The sequence below is a fragment of the Mesoplodon mirus genome (assembly GCF_964341445.2).
Source record: "Mesoplodon mirus genome assembly, chromosome: 2".
NCBI lineage: Eukaryota > Metazoa > Chordata > Mammalia > Artiodactyla > Ziphiidae > Mesoplodon > Mesoplodon mirus.
In genome coordinates this window covers 222,092,005-222,113,377 of record NC_138977.1, presented here as the reverse complement: position 1 = coordinate 222,113,377, position 21,373 = coordinate 222,092,005, and positions in this window count along the sequence as shown.

Sequence of the window (21,373 nt, the reverse complement as noted above, 5' to 3'; positions counted from 1 at the left end):
AGACTGAAAGTAAGGGGATGGAAAAAGATATTCCATGCAAATGGAAACCAAAAGAAAGCTGGAGTAGCAATTCTCATATCAGACAAAATAGACTTTAAAATAAAGACTATTAGAAGAGACAAAGAAGGACACTACGTAATGATCAAGGGATCGATCCAAGAAGAAGATATAACAATTGTAAATATTTATGCACCCAACATAGGAGCACGTCAATACATAAGGCAAATACTAACAGCCATAAAAGGGGAAATCGACAGTAACACACTCATAGTAGGGGACTTTAACACCCCACTTTCACCAATGGACAGATCATCCAAAATGAAAATAAATAAGGAAACACAAGCTTTAAATGATACGTTAAACAAGATGGACTTAATTGATATTTATAGGACATTCCATACAAAAACAACAGAATACACATTTTTCTCAAGTGCTCATGGAACATTCTCCAGGATAGATCATATCTTGGGTCACAAATCAAGCCTTGGTAAATTTAAGAAAATTGAAATTGTATCAAGTATCTTTTCCGACCACAATGCTATGAGACTAGACATCAATTACAGGAAAAGATCTGTAAAAAATACAAACACATGGAGGCTAAACAATACACTACTCAATAATGAAGTGATCACTGAAGAAATCAAAGAGGAAATAAAAAAATACCTAGAAACAAATGACAATGGAGACACGACGACCCAAAACCTATGGGACGCAGCAAAAGCAGTTCTAAGGGGGAAGTTTATAGCAATACAATCCCACCTTAAGAAACAGGAAACATCTCGAGTAAACAACCTGACCCTGCACCTAAAGCAGTTAGGGAAAGAAGAACAAAAAACCCCCAAAGTTAGCAGAAGGAAAGAAATCATAAAGATCAGATCAGAAATAAATGAAAAAGAAATGAAGGAAACGATAGCAAAGATCAATAAAACTAAAAGCTGGTTCTTTGAGAAGATAAACAAAATTGATAAACCATTAGCCAGACTCATCAAGAAAAAAAGGGAGAAGACTCAACTCAATAGAATTAGAAATGAAAAAGGAGAAGTAACAACTGACACTGCAGAAATACAAAAGATCATGAGAGATTACTACAAGCAAATACATGCCAATAAAATGGACAACCTGGAAGAAATGGACAAATTCTTAGAAAAGCACAACCTTCCAACACTGAACCAGGAAGAAATAGAAAATATAAACAGATCAATCACACGCACTGAAATTGAAACTGTGATTAAAAATCTTCCAACAAACAAAAGCCCAGGACCAGATGGCTTCACAGGTGAATTCTATCAAACATTTAGAGAAGAGCTAACACCCATCCTTCTCAAACTCTTCCAAAATATAGCAGAGGGAGGAGCACTCCCAAACTCATTCTACGAGGCCACCATCACCCTGATACCAAAACCAGACAAAGATGTCACAAAGAAAGAAAACTACAGGCCAATATCACTGATGAACATAGATGCAAAAATCCTCAACAAAATACTAGCAAACAGAATCCAGGGCTTCCCTGGTGGCGCAGTGGTTGAGAGACCGCCTGCTGATGCAGGGGACACGGGTTCATGCCCTGGTCTGGGAAGATCCCACATGCCGCGGAGCGGCTGGGCCCATGAGCCATGGCCGCTGGGCCTGCGCGTCCGGAGCCTGTGCTCTGCAACAGGAGAGGCCACAACAGTGAGAGGCCTGCGTACTGCAAAAAAAAACAAACAAAAAAACAGAATCCAACAGCACATTAAAAGGATCATACACCATGATCAAGTGGGGTTTATTCCAGGAATGCAAGGATTCTTCAATATACGCAAATCAATCAATGTGATACACCATATTAACAAATTGAAGGAGAAAAACCATATGATCATCTCAATAGATGCAGAGAAAGCTTTCGACAAAATTCAACACCCATTTATGATAAAAACCCTGCAGAAAGTAGGCATAGAGGGAACTTTCCTCAACATAATAAAGGCCATATATGACAAACCCACAGCCAACATCGTCCTCAGTGGTGAAAAACTGAAACCGTTTCCACTAAGATCAGGAACAAGACAAGGCTGCCCACTCTCACCACTCTTATTCAACTTAGTTTTGGAAGTTTTAGCCACAGCAATCAGAGAAGAAAAGGAAATAAAAGGAATCCAAATTGGAAAAGAAGAAGTAAAGCTGTCACTGTTTGCAGATGACATGATACTATACACAGAGAATCCTAAAGATGCTACCAGAAAACTACTAGAGCTAATCAATGAATTTGGTAAAGTAGCAGGATACAAAATTAATGCACAGAAATCTCTGGCATTCCTGTACACTAATGATGAAAAATCTGAAAATGAAATCAAGAAAACACTCCCATTTACCATTGCAACAAAAAGAATAAAATATCTAGGAATAAACCTACCTAAGGAGACAAAAGACCTGTATGCAGAAAATTATAAGACACTGATGAAAGAAATTAAAGATGATACAAATAGATGGAGAGATATACCATGCTCCTGGATTGGAAGAATCAATATTGTGAAAATGACTCTACTACCCAAAGCAATCTACAGATTCAATGCAATCCCTATCAAACTACCACTGGCATTTTTCACAGAACTAGAACAAAAAATTTCAAAATTTGTTTGGAAACACAAAAGACCCCGAATAGCCAAAGCAATCTTGAGAACGAAAAACGGAGCTGGAGGAATCAGGCTCCCTGACTTCAGACTATACTACAAAGCTACAGTAATCAAGACAGTGTGGTACTGGCACAAAAACAGAAAGATAGATCAATGGAACAGGATAGAAAGCCCAGAGATAAACCCACGCACATATGGTCACCTTATCTTTGATAAAGGAGGCAGGAATGTACAGTGGAGAAAGGACAGCCTCTTCAGTAAGTGGTGCTGGGAAAACTGGACAGGGACATGTAAAAGTATGAGATTAGATCATTCCCTAACCCCATACACAAAAATAAGCTCAAAATGGATTAAAGACCTAAATGTAAGGCCAGAAACTATCAAACTCTTAGAGAAAAACATAGGCAGAACACTCTATGACATAAATCACAGCAAGATCCTCTTGGACCCACCTCCTAGAGAAATGGAAATAAAAACAAAGATAAACACATGGGACCTAATGAAACTTCAAAGCTTTTGCACAGCAAAGGAAACCATAAACAAGACCAAAAGACAACCCTCAGAATGGGAGAAAATATTTGCAAATGAAGCAACTGACAAAGGATTAATCTCCAAAATTTATAAGCAGCTCATGCAGCTCAATAGCAAAAAAACAAACAAGGCAATCCAAAAATGGGCAGAAGACTTAAATAGGCATTTCTCCAAAGAAGATATACAGACTGCCAACAAACACATGAAAGAATGCTCAACATCTTTAATCATTAGAGAAATGCAAATCAAAACTACAATGAGATATCATCTCACACCAGTCAGAATGGTGTGAAATCTAGAAGAAATCAAGAAATCTAGAAACAATAAATGCTGGAGAGGGTGTGGAGAAAAGGGAACATTCTTGCACTGCTGGTGGGAATGTGAATTGGTACAGCCACTATGGAGAACGGTATGGAGGTTCCTTAAAAAACTAAAAATAGAACTACCATATGACCCAGCAATCCCACTACTAGGCATATACCCTGAGAAAACCATAATTCAAAAAGAGACATGTACCGGGGCTTCCCTGGTGGCGCAGTGGTTGAGAGTCCGCCTGCTGATGCGGGGGACATGGGTTCGTGCCCCGGTCCGGGAGGATCCCACGTGCCGCGGAGCGGCTGGGCCCGTGAGCCATGGCCGCTGAGCCTGCGCGTCCGGAGCCTGTGCTCCGCAACGGGAGAGGCCACGACAGTGAGAGGCCCGCCTACCGCAAAAAAAAAAAAAAAAAAAAAGAGTCATGTACCAAAATGTTCATTGCAGCTCTATTCACAATAGCCCGGAGATAGAAACAACCTAAGTGTCCATCATCGGATGAATGGATAAAGAAGATGTGGCACATATATACAATGGAATATTACTCAGCCATAAAAAGAAACGAAACTGAGCTATTTGTAATGAGGTGGATAGACCTAGAGTCTGTCATACAGAGTGAAGTAAGTCAGAAAGAGAAAGACAAATACCGTATGCTAACACATATATATGGAATTAAAAAAAAATGTCATGAAGAACCTAGGGGTAAAACAGGAATAAAGACACAGACCTACTTGAGAATGGACTTGAGGATATGGGGAGGGGGAAGGGTAAGCTGTGACAAAGCGAAAGAGAGGCATGGACATATATACAGTACCAAACGTAAGGTAGATAGATAGTGGGAAGCAGCCGCATAGCACAGGGAGATCAGCTCGGTGCTTTGTGACCGCCTGGAGGGGTGGGATAGGGAGGGTGGGAGGGAGATGCAAGAGGGAAGGGATGGGGGAACAGATGTATATGTATGACTGATTCACTTTGTTATAAAGCAGAAACTAATAAATAAATAAAAATCAAAAAAAAAAGATAGAGAACTTTGGGGATTGACATGTATACACTGATGTGTATAAAATGGGTGACTAATAAAAAAAAAAACTTGTAAAAGCTCCGTTTTTCTTTTCCATGTTAAGTTGAACAAACCACTTGACTATTTTATCACTTAAGATTAGGTGTGATTGGGCTTCCCTGGTGGCGCAGTGGTTGAGAGTCCGCCTGCCGATGCAGGGGACGCGGGTTCGTGCCCCGGTCCGGGAAGATCCCACATGCCGCAGAGCGGCTGGGCCCGTGAGCCATGGCCGCTGAGCCTGCGCGTCCGGAGCCTGTGCTCCGCAACGGGAGAGGCCACAACAGTGAGAGGCCCGCGTACCGCAAAAAAAAAAAAAAAAAAAAAAGATTAGGTGTGATTATAACAAAATCTCAAAATAGCAGTGGCTTGAACAAGTAAGAATTTGATTTTTCTCCTCTTCAAGATGCCCAGCATCAGACAGTCAGGCTGGCTGCCTTTCCCATGTCAGGGGCCATGGTGCTCTACTGTGGTGTGTTGGGGTTTTTTTTCCCAAAGTCATATCATGGTCCAGGATGACTGCTGGTTCTCTAACCTTCATGTCCAAATTCTAGACAAAAAGGAAGGAGGTTGAAAAAAGCTGAGCGTTCCATTTCTCTTTAAATCCCCTGTGCTAGATAGAACTGAATCACATAGTCTCACCTAGCTGCAAGGGAAGCTCATAAATGTAGTTTTTATTCCAGTTGTGAATGTGCCCAGTAAACATCAACATGGTAATAGACATTGCATGTAATGAGCTATCTTCACCTCAATCATGAAGTGATTTCTGACAGTTTATCTTCTAAATATTCATATAAAACACGTTTTGATTATGTTAATTCACATCTTTGCGGTAAAGCATTAACATTTAATATAATCCTTATCATCAGAGTCATTATTTTTCCCCATCAGTGAGCTATTACATCTCATAAGTGAGTGAAGGCATGTAACACTTAGAACAGTGCCTGAGGACGTGTTCCATAAATGTTAGCCTGACTAACACACATTCTGTGTTAGCACAGAAATGGGCAGCAAGATGCACCCTTGACTGTTCTGGTGCCTTCCACTGCGCCTCTAGCACCCCTTTCTAAGCACAGACTCCCCATCTGTAACCACAATTTGTACTTCCTGTGATAACAGAATGCTTGCTTTATAAGCATCACATGTTTACTTAGAGTTAACTAGTGACAGGTGATTACCTACTAAAAGGGGTAAAAAAGATAACTTGGAAATGAAGGAAACAGCTACTCCCTCTGGGATGAACATAGAACTCAGCATCTTCCAAAGGCCCCCTCTCTGCTGAGTTTCAGTCCTCTCAGCACAGGGCTTGGCTGATGGAACAGTCAGCATTTCAGTGATGCTGAAATTTGCCAGAAGGGCTGATGGGGACAAACTTCCTAGAGGGTGAGTGCTCCCAGCCCCAGTACAAGTTTTAAGAAGCAAGTTTAGAATTGCATCTTCCCTGGAGGCTGCTCTGAAACGCTCCACTTTGAAATGACCTGTCCATCTTGAGTTCCAGGACACTTTCTCTGCTCCTCTTCTGGCATCTATTCCCAGGTTCATCTTAGGTGTTCATATGCCTTCCAATTTTCTCTTGCCGCCAGGAAGTTCCGTATCAGACATGAAGGCAGGACTGTGTATCATATTCAATTCGGTATTTCCAGGCCCTAAAACAGTAACTAATGGATATTTTTTGAATGAATGAAAGAAAGAAAAAGAAGAAGGCAACACCACACACACACTTGTTCTTTTTAGTCTCACCTTGGACACCAGGATTCCTTTCTATCATCCGCAAAATGTAGTGCCTGAGGGACTTTAATGTGCCTTCTTCAGGCTCTCTGGACATAGTAGTTTGAAATTCCTCCAAACTGAACCTGGATCTGCATTTCCTTTTTCCTCCTGATCCTGTGCCACCTCCCTACCCCCTCCCCCTCAGGGTCAGCACCCTGGCAGGCTCAGAGGAACCCAGCTGGACCCAGAGTTTGCCCAGGTGCCACACTACCTGCCTCACATGGCTAATCCCTTAGATTCCGAAGGCTTTAATTTTGCAGAAGAGCAGTGAAGGCTTAAGAGGTCAATGGTGCTACCCTCTTCATGATCTGAACAAACAGTAAGGCAAAGGCACAGTCCCAAGTCAGTGCCATGAGGAATTAGTTGTGCCTACTGTGTGCCAGGTGTTGGAGATCCCCTGTGAAGAGCTTTAGCTGGGCTCCTCCTGCAAACCTTCCAGGAAAAAAATTGGGGAGAGCAGACACTCACTGTTTGGGATCGCTGATAATAAACCAGTCACACAGAAGCTATATTCTCACATAAATCTACCCTTTGCATAGTCAGACTGACACACTTCCCTAGAGGTGGCCAGGAGGCTTATGAAACTAGATAGTTATGAAATACAGAAAAGTATAAAAGTCTGCTTACCCTCAAGGCTGCCTCCTCACAAAGATGGAGGCTGTGAGAAGGGTCATCCCTTTGGCCCTTTTTTTTTTTTTTTTTTTTTTTGCGGTACGCGGGCCTCCCACTGCTGTGGCCTTTCCCGTTGCGGAGCACAGGCTCCGGACGCGCAGGCTCAGCGGCCATGGCTCACGGGCCCAGCTGCTCCGCGGCATGTGGGATCTTCCCGGACCGGGGCAGGAACCCGTGTCCCCTGCATCGGCAGGCGGACTCTCAACCACTGCACCACCAGGGAAGCCCCCTTTGGCCCTTTTAACTGAATCATGTTTGGTGGAGTTGGATTTGACCAAGTCTGAAGGTAAGAAAATTGAACCAGGTTTTTCAAACAAAACAGGGCCATTCAAGAGGCACCTGCCAGAGACTTAAAAATTTTTTTTAACATTCTGCTGCCCGCAGTGTGGAAAAATTTACTCATATATACTTAGTGGAAGATTAATTTAGTACCAGCTTTATTCAAGGTGATATAACAATATTTATAAAAATATAAAAAGCACAAGGAATTTTACCAGGTATATTACTTCTAAAATTTTAATATTTAAAGAATTAATACCAATCCTTCCAGAAAACAGAAAAGGAAAGAACACTTCCAAACTCATTTTACAAGGCTAGCATTACCCTGATCCCAGATGTAGACAACACAAGAAGAAAAAGTAACAGGCCAATATCCCAGATGAACATAGATGCAAAAATCCTCAATAAAAAATACTAGCAAACTGAATTCAACGGTACGTAAAAAGGATCATGCACCATGTTCAAGTGGAATTTATCCTTCGGATGCAAGGATGGTTCAGCATACGTAAATCAATCTATGTGAGACAACACATTAACAGAATGAAGGATAAAAATCATATGGTTATCTCAATAAATGCGGAAAAAGCATTAGACAAAATACAACATCCTTTCATGACAAAAGCTCTCAACAAATTGGGTATAGAAGGAACATATCTCAACATAATAAAGGCTATATATGACAAGCCCACAGCTAACATCATACTCAGTATGAAAAGCTGAAGGTTTTTCCTCTAAGATCAGGAACAACACAAGTATGCCCACTCTTGCCACTTTTATTCAACATAGTACTGGAAGTCTTAGCTAGAGCAATTAGGCAAGAAAAGGAAATAAAAAGCATCCAAATCAGAAAGGAAGAAATAAACTTGTCTCTGTTTGCAGATTATATGATGTAATATATAGAAATCTCTCAAGACTCCACAAAAAACTGTTAGAACTAATAAATTCAGTAAAGTTGCAGGATACAAAATCAACATACAAAATCATTTGCATTCCTTATACATAAACTACCACAGAAATTAAGAAAACCCATTTACAATAGCATCAAAAAGAATAAAATATTTAGGAATAAACTTAACCAAGGAGATGAAAAGTCTGTACACTGAAACCTATAAAACACTAATGAAAGAAACTAAGGAAGACAAAATAAATGGTAAGATACTCCCATGTTCATGGACTCGAAGAATTAATTATGTTAAAATGTCTATACTATCTCCAAGCAATATACAGATTCAATTCAATCCCTATTAAAATTCTAATGACATTTTTCACAAAAATAGAAAAAAGAATTCTAAAATCCATGTGGAACCCTGAAAGACCCCAAATAGTCAAGGCAATCTAGAGAGGAACAAAGCTGGAGGCATCATGCTTCCTGAGTTCAAACTATATTACAAAGCTGTTGTAATCAAAACAGTAAAGTATTAGCATAAAAACCAATGAAACTAATAGATAGCCCAGAAATAAACATACATATATTTAATTAATTTTTGACAAAAGAGCCAAGAATAAACAATGCAGAGTGTATAATCTCTTCAATAAATGGTTTTGGGAAAACTGGATATCCACTTCCAAAAAAATGAAACTGGACCCCTATCTTACACCATATACAGAAATCAACTCAAAATGTAGTAAAGAGTTGAATATAAGACCTGAAACTAGGGCTTCCCTGGTGGCGCAGTGGTTGAGAGTCAGCCTGCCGATGCAGGGGACACGGGTTCATGCCCTGGTCCGGGAAGATCCCACATGCCGTGGAGTGGCTGGGCCCGTGAGCCATGGCCGCTGAGCCTGCGCATCCGGAGCCTATGCTCCGCGACGGGAGAGGCCACAACAGTGAGAGGCCCACGTACCAAAAAAAAAAAAAAAAAAAAAGACCTGAAACTATAAAGGCCTAGAAGAAAACACAGGGGGTAAGCTCCTTGGCATTTGTCTTGACGTTTTTTTTTTTTTTGGATTTGACACCTAAAGCAACAGCAAAAAAAAAAGCAAACAAGTAGGACTACATAAAACTAAAAAAAATTTTTCACATAAAACAAGTCAAAATGAAAAGGCAACCTATTAAATGGGAGAAAAATATCTGCAAACTACACACACAATAACGGATTAATATTCAAAATATACAAGGAACTCATACAACTCAATAGCACAAAAACAAACAACCCAATCAAAAAATGGACAAGGGCCTGAATAGACATTTTCCTAAATACTATATACAAATGGCCAACAGTTATATGCAAAGGTGCTCAACATTACTAATCATTAGAGAAATGCAAATCAAAACCACAGTGAGATGTCACCTCACACCTGTTAGGATGGCTATTATCAAAAAGTCAAGAGAAAAAAAAAGAATCTTATTTTAAAAAATGTCAAAAGATAACAAGTGTTGGCCAAGATGTGGAGAACAGAGGACCCTTGTACAATGTTGGTGGGAATGTAAATTGGTACGACAATTAGGGAAAACTATATAGATGTTCCTCAAAAAATTAAAAATAGAACTACCATATGATACAATAATCCCACTTTTGGGTATACATCCAAAGGAAATAAAACCTTAAAGAGACATCTGTACTCTCATGTTCATTGCAGCATTATTCAGAGTAGTCAAGATATGGAAACAACGTACATGTCTGTCAACAGATGAATGAATAAAACAATGTGAGATATATTTATATATATAAAATGGAACATTATCCAGCCTTAAATAGGCTATTTGTGACATGAATAAACTAGGATAACATTATGCTAAATGAAATAAGCCAGACACAGAATGACAAATATGGAATGATCTCACTTATGTGGAGTACAAAAAAGTCAAATTCATTGCAACAGAGAGTAGAATGGTGGTTACTAGGGGTAGGTGTGGGGGAAATGGGGAGATATTAGTCAAAGGGTACAAACTTACAGTTACAAGATGAATAAATTCTGGAAACCTAATACACAGCATGGTGATTACAGTTAATAGTGCATACTATGTACTTGAGTTTTGCTAAGTGAGTAGATATCAAGTGTTCTTGCTACACACACAAACACACAAATGGTAGCTGTGTGAGTGGTAGATATGTTATCAGCTTGATTTTGGTAATCATTTCATGATGTATATGTATATTAAAATATGTTGTATACCTTACATATATACAATTCTTATTTGTCAATCATACCTCAATGAATAAAATAATCCTAGTAAAAGTGTTATCTTTATTAAAAACCTATAAAATACTATTTTTATAAGGATATCACTCATCAGCCACAGAGAAGAAAAATAAGTTTTGTTCCTTTACAAGTGGAGTTACTAACCATTAGATTCCATTGTAAAGTATGTGTTTGTTCACATTCAATTAAAGTTTCTTTTTAAAACCATCGTTCTTCAGGTCCTAAGAGATTTTTACTCTTTATGAATGCTATGTAGAGAAGTCATAAATGTTTTTCTCCCCAGAGCTTCACATTGGGACGTAAAGTCCTGGTAGCTAACTGTGATGAGAGAAATACAGTTCACTTTTAACAACATGGCTGAATGGGGATCTCACGTGGGTAGGGCAGGCCCACAAAGCCCTGATCCTGAAACTTGGCCCCAGTGAGGATTGCACCTGAACACTAAAAGACCAGAAAGCAAAGCATCAGAATCATCTTTGCCCACTTTCAGCAAGTAGAGACTTTGGTCTCCTAACAAGGGTGGTTGAAGTCTCTGGCCATATTGAAAACTGTTGGAAAGTCAGCTGCTTCTAGATGATGATGATAGTCATGGCTGATAGTCACTGACTGATGGCTGTGCCCCCAGCTTGGGCTCACGGGGACATTGAGAATTTGTCTCAGGTCATACAGTTTGTAAATGGAATGACTGGAGTTAGTACCCAACTAGTTCCAGATTCTAGGCCCTAAGACACTAAACTTCTAGTTCAGGACTTTGCTACGCATTATAATCAGCCAGGGAGCTTCCCCAAACCCAGATCTGCAGGCTAAACACAATAGAATTAGATCACAACCTCCGGGGGTGGGACCCAAGCATCAGTGGATTATTTTCAACTTTTTATTTTGAAATAAATATACACTCACTGGTGTTTTTGTTGTTTTTGTTTTGTAAGTGCCCAGGTGATCTCAGTGTGAGGCCAAGCTGAGAACAGGGCACTTAACTGCAAGACTATCTCGGGGCCTCATGAGAACTGCCCCAGTTAATCCTCTCAACAGCCAATGAATAAGAAAGTCCAGAGAAGTCACTTAACACAACCAAAGTCACATACTAATGGAAGTGGGAGAGGATATCAGAAGCACCTGGAGAGTTTAAAGTACAATTGCGGGCCTCCCTGGTGGCGCAGTGGTTGAGAGTCCGCCTGCCGATGCAGGGGATACGGGTTCGTGCCCCGGTCTGGGAGGATCCCATATGCCGCGGAGCGGCTGGGCCCGTGAGCCATGGCCGCTGGGCCTGCGCGTCCGGAGCCTGTGCTCCGCAGCGGGAGAGGCCACAACAGTGAGAGGCCCGCATACCGCAAAAAGAAAAAAAAATAAATAAATAAATAAATAAAGTACAATTGCTGTGCCCTACCCCTCAATTAGCTGATTCAAATAAGGTGGGTGGGGCCTGAGAATTTGCATAGGTTAACAACTTCCCAGGTGATACTGATGTTGCTGGTCGAAGAACTGCATATTGAGAATCATGGCTCTACAGCATTGATTTTAAATTCACTTCTCTTTATCTCTCAAAGAAATAAAAGAAGGGGGACTTTCAAATTTCCTAGAATTCAAGGGTTATTAAGAATCATATACATTATTCCTGATGTGGAAAGAGAAAGAATAAAGCATGGAAAGAGTGAGGGGAGAGGAAGATTAACAAGTAACATTTATTGGCCACCTCCCGTGTGCCTGGCCTGTGCTAGTTGCTTCATGTTCAGAATATTATAAACCTCACACAAGATGGAAACTGTGAAAGACCCATTTTACAGAAGGGAAAACTGAGGTTATGAAATATTAAATCACTCACCCAAAGTTATACAGCAGTTAAGTGACCAAGATGGAAGAACTCAGATTTATCTATCCTTGTGTTTTTTCCTCTAAGTCATCTTGGAAATATGTTCTCCAAGAACATTTGGAGAGAAAATGTCAAAATGGTAAAAAACTTAAATCCTGGGCTGCTGTCCAATGCAGGGCATAGGACTGCCCTTAAGAAGGAGGAAGTAGTGATGTGAGGAAAGGAAGGGACAACTAGGAAGATGCTGTACTTGCTTTACCTTGAGAGAGGTGGCCATGGAAGAGCAGTCACTTCTCCTTTCAACAGCCTTGGATTTCAAATGTCAAAGGGGATCAGTTCCAAGTAAGAAGGTTCTATACCAAAACCCACATGGGCACGGGGAACAGAGAATGGAAGTAAGGGGAAGGAAAGGAGTCCTGGATTCCAGGCCCATCTTCCCCACTTACTTAATAGAATGGTTGGCAAAGCAGTTCAGCTCCCTGAGCCTGTTGCTTCTTCTTGAAAGTGAAAATATAATGAATAATGTGTGGCTTGACAATTGGGGTGGTGGCTATTAATGTCTGAGAGGTTTCAGTGAGAACAGAGGTGTCACCACTTTGTAAACTGTGATGCCAATGTGAGCAGTTGATCCCTTTGATGGTGGCTCTTCTCCAACCACAGATGTGTTCTGTTCACAGGCTTGATCCAGATGGAAAGTGTGAAAGTGAAAACATTAAGTTTTTGATAGAAACTCTAAAAAGGGGTCTCTAGTTAGTGAAAATCTGCAGTAAAAATCACTGCATTCTGTTTGAATCATTTTGTTTCATCGTATTTCAAGAATTCTGACTCTGAAGAAGTCAAAGAATTGCCTTTATCTTCTACTACTTCTCTTCTGGAACCCATAGTTCTTGTTTAAAATTAAAACTTCAGGAGATACAGAAGGACACGGGTTTTTTTCCCCTCCCCCTCATTTTTTTTGTGTTAAAATAAACATAATAACATCTTAACAATTTTTAAGTGTATAATTCAGTCGTATTAAATACACTCATAATATTGTGCAAACATTACCCTCATCTATCTCTGTAACTTTGACCTTGTGAAACTGAAACTGTATACCCATTAAATGGTGACTCCCATCACACTCCCCCCAACCCCTGGCAACTACCATTCTACCTTTTGTCTCTGTAATTTTAACTCTAAGTACCTATAAGGTGTGGCTGGCTTCTTTTTCTTAGTATAATGTTCTCAAGGTTCATCCATGTTGTAGCATGTGATAAAATTTCCTTTCTTTTCAAGGCTGACTAATCTTTTATTCTCTGTATATACCACATTTTGCTTATCCATTCATCCATAGATGGACACTTGGGTTGCTTTCACCTTTTGGCAATTGTGAACAATGCTGATGTGAACATGGGGGCACAATATCTCTTTGAGACACTGCTTTCAATTCTTTTGGGTATATACCCAGAAGTGGAATTGCTAGATCATATGGTAAATCTCTTTTTAATTTTGGGGGAAACCTCCATACTGTTTTCCATAGTGACTAAACCATTTTACCATTTTACTGTGTACCAAAAGTGCACGAGGGTTCCAATTTCTCCACATCCTCATCACTTTCTGTTTTTTCAATAGTAGCCATCCTAATCAGTGTGAGGTCATATCTCATTGTACTCTTGATTTGCATTTCTCTAACGATTAATGACATAGAGCATCTTTTCATGTGCTTATTGGTCATTTGTATATCTTCTTTGGAGAAACATCTACTCAAGTCCTTTGCCCATTTTTGAATTGGGTTGTTTGTTTTGTACCGTTAGGTGTTCTCCATATATTCTGAATATTAATCCTTTATCATATATATCATTTGAAAATATTTTCTCCCATTGTGTGAGTTGCGTGTTTACTGTGGATAGTGTCTTCTGATGCACAAAATTTTTAAATTTTCATGAAGTCAAATTTGTCTATTTTTTCTTCTGTTACCCATGAATTTTATGTCATATCAAAGAAACCACTGCCAAATCCAATGTCGTGAAGTTTTTTCCTATGTTTCTTTCTGAGAGTTTTACTGTTTTAGGTTTACATATAGGTCTTTGATCTATTTTTTTTTAAATGTCATGTTAGATAACAGTCCAACTTCATTCTTTTGCATGTGGATATCTAGTTTTCCCAAAACTATTTTTTGAAAAGATTGTCCTTTTCCCATTGAATAGTCTTGGCATCCTTGTCAAAATTCATTTGACCATATACTTGAATGTTTTTCTGGGCTCTCTATTCAATTCCATTGATTTCTGCATCTGTCTCTATAACAGTACCCCATTGCATTGATTACTATAGCTTTTTTTTTTCTTTAAATAAATTTATTTATTTATTTATTGGCTGCGTTGGGTCTTTGTTGCTGTGCGTAGCCTTTTTATAGTTGCAGTGAATGGGAGCTACTCTTCATTGCGGTGCACGGGCTGCTCACTGCGGTGGCTTCTCTTCCCGTGGAGCACAGGCTCTAGGTGCGTTGGCTCAGTACTTGTGGCTCGTGGGCTCCAGAGTACTGGCGCAGTTGCTCCGCGGCATATGGGATCCTCCCAGACCAGGGCTGGAACCCATGTCCCCTGCATTGGCAGGCGGATTCTTAACCGCTGAGCTACCAGAGAAGTCCTGCCGTCAGGTCTTTTTCAACACACACACACACAAAGACAGATACATAGGTGATAGACAGGCAGAAATAATGTAATTTAGATCTTCAGAACTTGGAAAGATTAACAAGATGAAAGAGAAATTAATGTTCATCTGAATTATTTTTAGTATTATAATCATAGAATGTTATAAAATTTACTTTTATTATTTTACAAAACGTGTACAAATTACAATAGAACATTTCTATAACTACAGCCATAACTACTAGAATTTTAAAGTGTATTTTAATTTTTATAAAGAAGGCTCTATTTGTGTTTTCTAGTGTTTTACTTTAAAAAAAAAAACATTTTCATTGTTTTCAAAAGAAACCAGGACAATTAATTCATTTGTGCTATATTTTGGTAATAAACAGAATGTCATCAATCTACAAAATGTATGTGGCATTCTTAAAAAAAAAGAGGCGGAATATTTCTTTTAAAGTGGTTTCATTGTTTTCTAAAGCTAATGGATTTTTTTTCTTTTCTTAAAATGTATCTCGCTAGAGTGCAAGGGGAGCATTCAAATCTGGCCATTCACTCTGTAATTAGGAATGGATCCTAGAAAAAAAAGTCAAAAAATATGAGTTTAAAGAATTTTTCTTTTTGAATTTTATTTTATTTATTTTTTTATACAGGTCATTATTAGTCATCAATTTTATACATATTAGTGTATACATGTCAAACCCAATCTCCCAATTCATCCCACCACCACCACCACCCCCCGCTGCTTTCCCCCTTGGTGTCCATACGTTTGTTCTCTACATCTGTGTCTCAACTTCTGCCTTGCAAACCGGTTCATCTGTACCATTTTTTTAGGTTCCACATATATGCGTTAATATATGATATTAGTTTTTCTCTTTCTGACTTACTTCACCCTGTATAACAGTGTCTAGATCCATCCACGTCTCAACAAATGACCCAATTTCGTTCCTTTTTATGGCTGAGTAATATTCCATTGTATATACGTACCACATCTTCTTTATCCATTCATCTGTCAATGGGCATTTAGGTTGCTTCCATGACCTGGCTACTGTAAATAGTGCTGCAATGAACATGGGGTGCATGTATCTTTTTGAATTATGGTTTTCTCTGGGTATATGCCCAGGAGTGGGATTGCTGTGTCATACGGTAATTCTATTTTTAGTTTACTAAGGAACATCCATACTGTTCTCCATAGTGGCTGTATCAATTTACATTCCCACCAACAGTGCAAGATGGTTCCCTTTTCTCCACATCCTCTCCAGCATTTGTTGTTTGCAGATTTTCTGATGATGCCCATTCTAACTGGTGTGAGGTGATACCTCATTGTAGTTTTGATTTGCATTTCTCTAATAATTAGTGATGTTGAGCAGCTTTTCATGTGCTTCTTGGCCATCTGTATGTCTCCTTTGGAGAAATGTCTATTTAGGCCTTCTGCCCATTTCTGGATTGGGTTGTTTGGTTTTTTAATATTGAACTGCATGAGCTGTTTATATATTTTGGAGATTAATCCTTTGTCCGTTGATTTGTTTGCAAATATTTTCTCCCATTCAGAGGGTTGTCTTTTCGTCTTGTTTATGGTTTCCTTTGCTGTGCAAAAGCTTTTAAGTTTCATTAGGTCCCATTTGTTTATTTTTGTTTTTATGTCCATTACTCTAGGAGGTGGATAAAAAAAGATCTTGCTGTGATTTATGTCAAAGAGTGTTCTTCCTATGTTTTCCTCTAAGAGTTTTATAGTGTCCGGGCTTACATTTAGGTCTCTAATCCATTTTGAGTTTATTTTTGTGTATGGTGTTAGGGAGTGTTCTAATTTCATTCTTTTACATGTAGCTGTCCAGCTTTCCCAGCACCACTTATTTATTTATTTTTTGCGGTATGCGGGCCTCTCACCATTGTGGCCTCTCCCGTTGTGGAGCACAGGCTCCGGACGCGCAGGCTCACCGGCCATGGCTCACGGGCCCAGCCGCTCCACGGCATGTGGGATCTTCCCGGACCGGGGCACGAACCCGTGTCCCCTGCATCAGCAGGCGGACTCTCAACCACTGCGCCACCAGGGAAGCCCCCAGCACCACTTACTGAAGAGACTGTCTTTTCTCCATTGTATATCTTTGCCACCTTTGTCATAGATTAGTTGACCATGGGTGCGTGGGTTTATCTCTGGGCTTTCTATCTTGTTCCATTGATCTATGTTTCTGTTTTTGTGCCAGTACCATACTGTCTTGATTACTGTAGCTTTGTAGTATAGTCTGAAGTCAGGGAGTCTGATTCCTCCACCTCCACTTTTTGCCCTCAAGACTGCTTTAGCTATTCGGGGTCTTTTGTGTCTCCATACAAATTTTAAGATTTTTTGTTCTAGTTCTGTAAAAAACGCCATTGGTAATTTGATAGTGATTACATTGAATCTGTAGATTGCTTTGGGTAGTATAGTCATTTTCACAATACTGATTCTTCCAATCCAGGAACATGGTATATCTCTCCATCTGTTGGTATCATCTTTAATTTCTTTCATCAGGGTCTTATAGTTTTCTGCATACAGGTCTTTTGCCTCCCTACATAGGTTTATTCCTAGGTATTTTGTTCTTTTTGTTGCAAAGGTAAATGGGAGTGTTCCTTAATTTCTCTTTCAGAGTTTTCATCATTAGCATATAGGAATGCAAGAGATTTCTGTGCATTAATTTTGTATCCTGCAACTTTACCAAATTCATTGATTAGCTCTAGTAGTTTTCTGGTGGCATCTTTAGGATTCTCTATGTATAGTATCATGTCATCTGCAAACAGTGACCGTTTTACTTCTTCTTTTCCAATTTGTATTCCTTTTCTTTTTCTTCCCTGATTGCCATGGCTAGGACTTTCAAAACTATCTTGAATAATAGGAGTGAGGGTGGACATCCTTGTCTTTTTCCTGATCTTAGAGGAAATGCTTTCAGTTTTTCACCATTGAGAATGATGTTTGCTGTGGGTTTGTTGTATATGGCCTTTATTATGTTGAGGTAGGTTCCCTCTATGCCCACTTTCTGGAGAGTTTTTATCATAAATGGGTGTTGAATTTTATCAAAAGCTTTTTCTGCATCTATTGAGATGATCATGTGGTTTTTATTCTTCGTTAATATGGTGTATCACATTGATTGATTTGCATATATTGAAGAATCCTTGCATCCCTGGGATAAATCCCACTTGATCATGGTGTAGGATCCTTTTAATGTGTTGTTGGATTGTTTGCTAGTATTTTGTTGAGGATTTTTGCATCTATACTCATCAGTGATATTGGTCTGTAATTTTCTTTTTTTGTAGTATCTTTGTCTGGTTTTGGTATCAGGGTGACGGTGACCTCATAGAATGAGTTTGGGAGTGTTCCTTCCTCTGCAATATTTTGGAAGAGTTTGAGAAGGATGGGTGTTAGCTCTTCTCTACATGTTTGATAGAATTCACCTGTGAAGCCATCTGGTCCTGGACTTTTGTTTGTTGGAAGATTTTAAATCACAGTTTCAATTTCATTACTTGTGATTGGTCTGTTCATATTTTCTATTTCTTCCTGGTTCAGTCTTGGAAGGTTATACCTTTTTAAGAATTTGTCCACTTCTTCCAGGTTGTCCATTTTATTGGCATAGAGTTGCTTGTAGTAGTCTCTTAGGATGCTTTGTATTTCTGCAGTGTCTATTGTAACTTCTCCTTTTCCATTTCTATTTTTATTGATGTGAGTCCTCTCCCTCTTTTTCTTGATGAGTCTGGCTAATGTTTTATCAATTTTGTTTATCTTCTCAAAGAACCAGCTTTTAGTTTTATTGATCCTTTCTACTGTTTTGTTTTTTCTATTTCATTTATTTCTGCTCTTTTATTTCTTTCCCTCTGCTAACTTCGGGTTTTGTTTTTTCTTTTTTCTCTAGATCTTTAGGTGTAAGGTTACATTGTTTATTTGATTTTTCTTGATTCTTGAGGTAGCCTTGTATAGCTATAAACTTCCTTCTTAGAACTGTTTTTGCTGCATCTCATAGGTTTTGGATCGTCGTGTTTTCATAGTCGTTTGTCTCTAGGTATTTTTTGATCTCCCCTTTGATTTCTTCAGTGATCTCCTGGTTATTTAGTAACGTATTGTTTAGCCTCCATGTGTTTGTGTTTTTTACGTTTTTTCCCCTGTAATTCATTTCTAATCTTATAGTGTTGCGGTCAGAAAAGATGCTTGAGACGATTTCAATTTTCTTAAATTTACTGTGGCTTGATTTGTGACCCAAGATGTGATCTATCCTGGAGAATGTTCCGTGGGCACTTGCGAAGAAAGTGTAATCTGCTGTTTTTGGATGGAATGTCCTATAAATACCAATTAAATCTATCTGGTCTATTGTGTCATTTAAAGCTTCTGTTTCCTTATTTATTTTCATTTTGGATGATCTGTCCACTGGTGTCAGTGAGGTGTTAAAGTCCCCCATTATTATTGTGTTACTGTCGATTTCCTATTTTATAGCTGTTAGCAGTTGCCTTATGTATTGAGGTGCTCCTATGTTGGGTGCATATATATTTATAATTGTTTTATCTTCTTCTTGGATTGATCCCTTGATCATTATGTAGTGTCCTTCCTTGTCTCTTGTAATATTCTTTATTTTAAAGTCTATTTTATCTGATATGAGTACTGTTACTCCAGCTTTCATTTGATTTCCATTTGCATGGAATATCTTTTTCCTTCCCCTCACTTTCAGTCTGTATGTGTCCCTAGATCTGAAGTGGGTCTCTTGTAGACAGCATATAGATGGGTCTTGTTTTTGTATCCATTCAGCAAGCCTGTGACTTTTGGTTGGAGCATTTAATCCATTCACGTTTAAGGTAATTATCGATATGTGTGTTCCTAAGACCATTTTCTTAATTGTTTTGAGTTTGTTTTTGTAGGTCCTTTTTTTCTCTTGTGTTTCCCACTTAGAGAAGTTCCTTTAGCATTTGTTGTAGAGCTGGTTTGGTGGTGCTGAATTGTCTTAGCTTTTGCTTGTCTGTAAAGCTTTTGATTTCTCCATCGAATGAGATCCTTGCCGGGTAGAGTAATCTTGGTTGCAGGTCCTTCCCTTTCATCACTTTAAGTATATCATGCCACTCCCTTTTGGCTTGTAGAGTTTCTGCTGAGAAATCAGCTGTTAAGCTTATGGGAGTTCCCTTGTATATCATTTGTCGTTTTCCCCTTGCTGCTTTCAATAATTTTTCTTTGTCTTTAATTTTTGCCAATTTGATTACTATGTGTCTCAGTGTGTTTCTCCTTGGGTTTATCCTGTATGGGTCTCTCTGCGCTTCCTGGACTTAGGTGGCCATTTTCTTTCCCATGTTAGGGAAGTTTTCGACTATAATCTCTTCAAATATTTTCTCGGGTCCTTTCTCTCTCTCCTCTTTCTGGACCTCTATAATGTGAATGTTGTTGCATTTAATGTTGTCCCAGAGGTCTCTTAGGCTGTCTTCATTTCTTTTCATTCTTTTTTCTTTATTCTGTTCCGCAGCAGTGAATTCCACCAGTCTGTCTTCCAGGTCACTTATCCATTCTTCTGTCTCAGTTATTCTGCTATTGATTCCTTCTAGTGTAGTTTTCATTTCAGTTATTGTATTGTTCATCTCTGTTTGTTTGTTCTTTAATTTTTCTAGGTCTTTGTTAAACATTTCTTGCATCTTTTCGATCTTTGCCTCCATTCTTTTTCCGAGGTCCTGGATCATCTTCACTATCATTTTTCTGAATTCTTTTTCTGGAAGGTTGCCTATCTCCAGTTCATTTAGTTGTTTTTCTGGAGTTTTATCTTGTTCCTTCATCTGGTACATAGCCCTCTGCATTTTCATCTTGTCTATCTTTCTGTGAAAGTGGTTTTTGTTCCACAGGCTGCAGGATTGTAGTTCTTCTTGCTTCTGCTGTCTGCCCTCTGGTGGATGAGGCTATATAAGAGGTTTGTGCAAGTTTCCTGATAGGAGGGACTGGTGGTGGGTAGAGCTGACTGTTTAACCTAATGGATTTTAACTGCACCACCATACTGCACATTAATAATGGCAAGCAGGTGAGGAAAAGTATTCAAATTCTAATATAGGTATCATTTTTTAAATTAATTCACGTGGACTCAGAAATTTAGGCTTAAGGGAATTTTGCTATCTTGCAAATCCAAAGTCTTAGCTTACATTAGTCTGAACTGAAGACTTCGTCTCTTTAGAGAGATTTTGGATTCTACAAACTGGAAAATTTAATTGAAGAATATTTTGTGTCATCTCTTTTCAATATTGTACCTTTATACATCTTTTTGACATGACCATATTTCTGTTTCAGATGTAATCAAGATGAGACTTGTAAGATGAATCATGTATCTGGAAGGGGGCATTTTGTAAATCAACAGACTACAACTACCAGAAGCTGTAAAACGTAACTAAAGGGTTCAGCTTGCAGTGAGACAGATTTCTCCTGAACAAAAAAGGAAATACTATCTTACAGCTACGTATGTTGTGAATGTCCCATAAATTAGAAAAGACTAGAAAAATATGCAGATTTTCAAGTGGCTGTAGTTAGAGTATGTTCTATATACTGTGTCACCTTTGTAGTATGATACAAATGAACAAAGAGTAT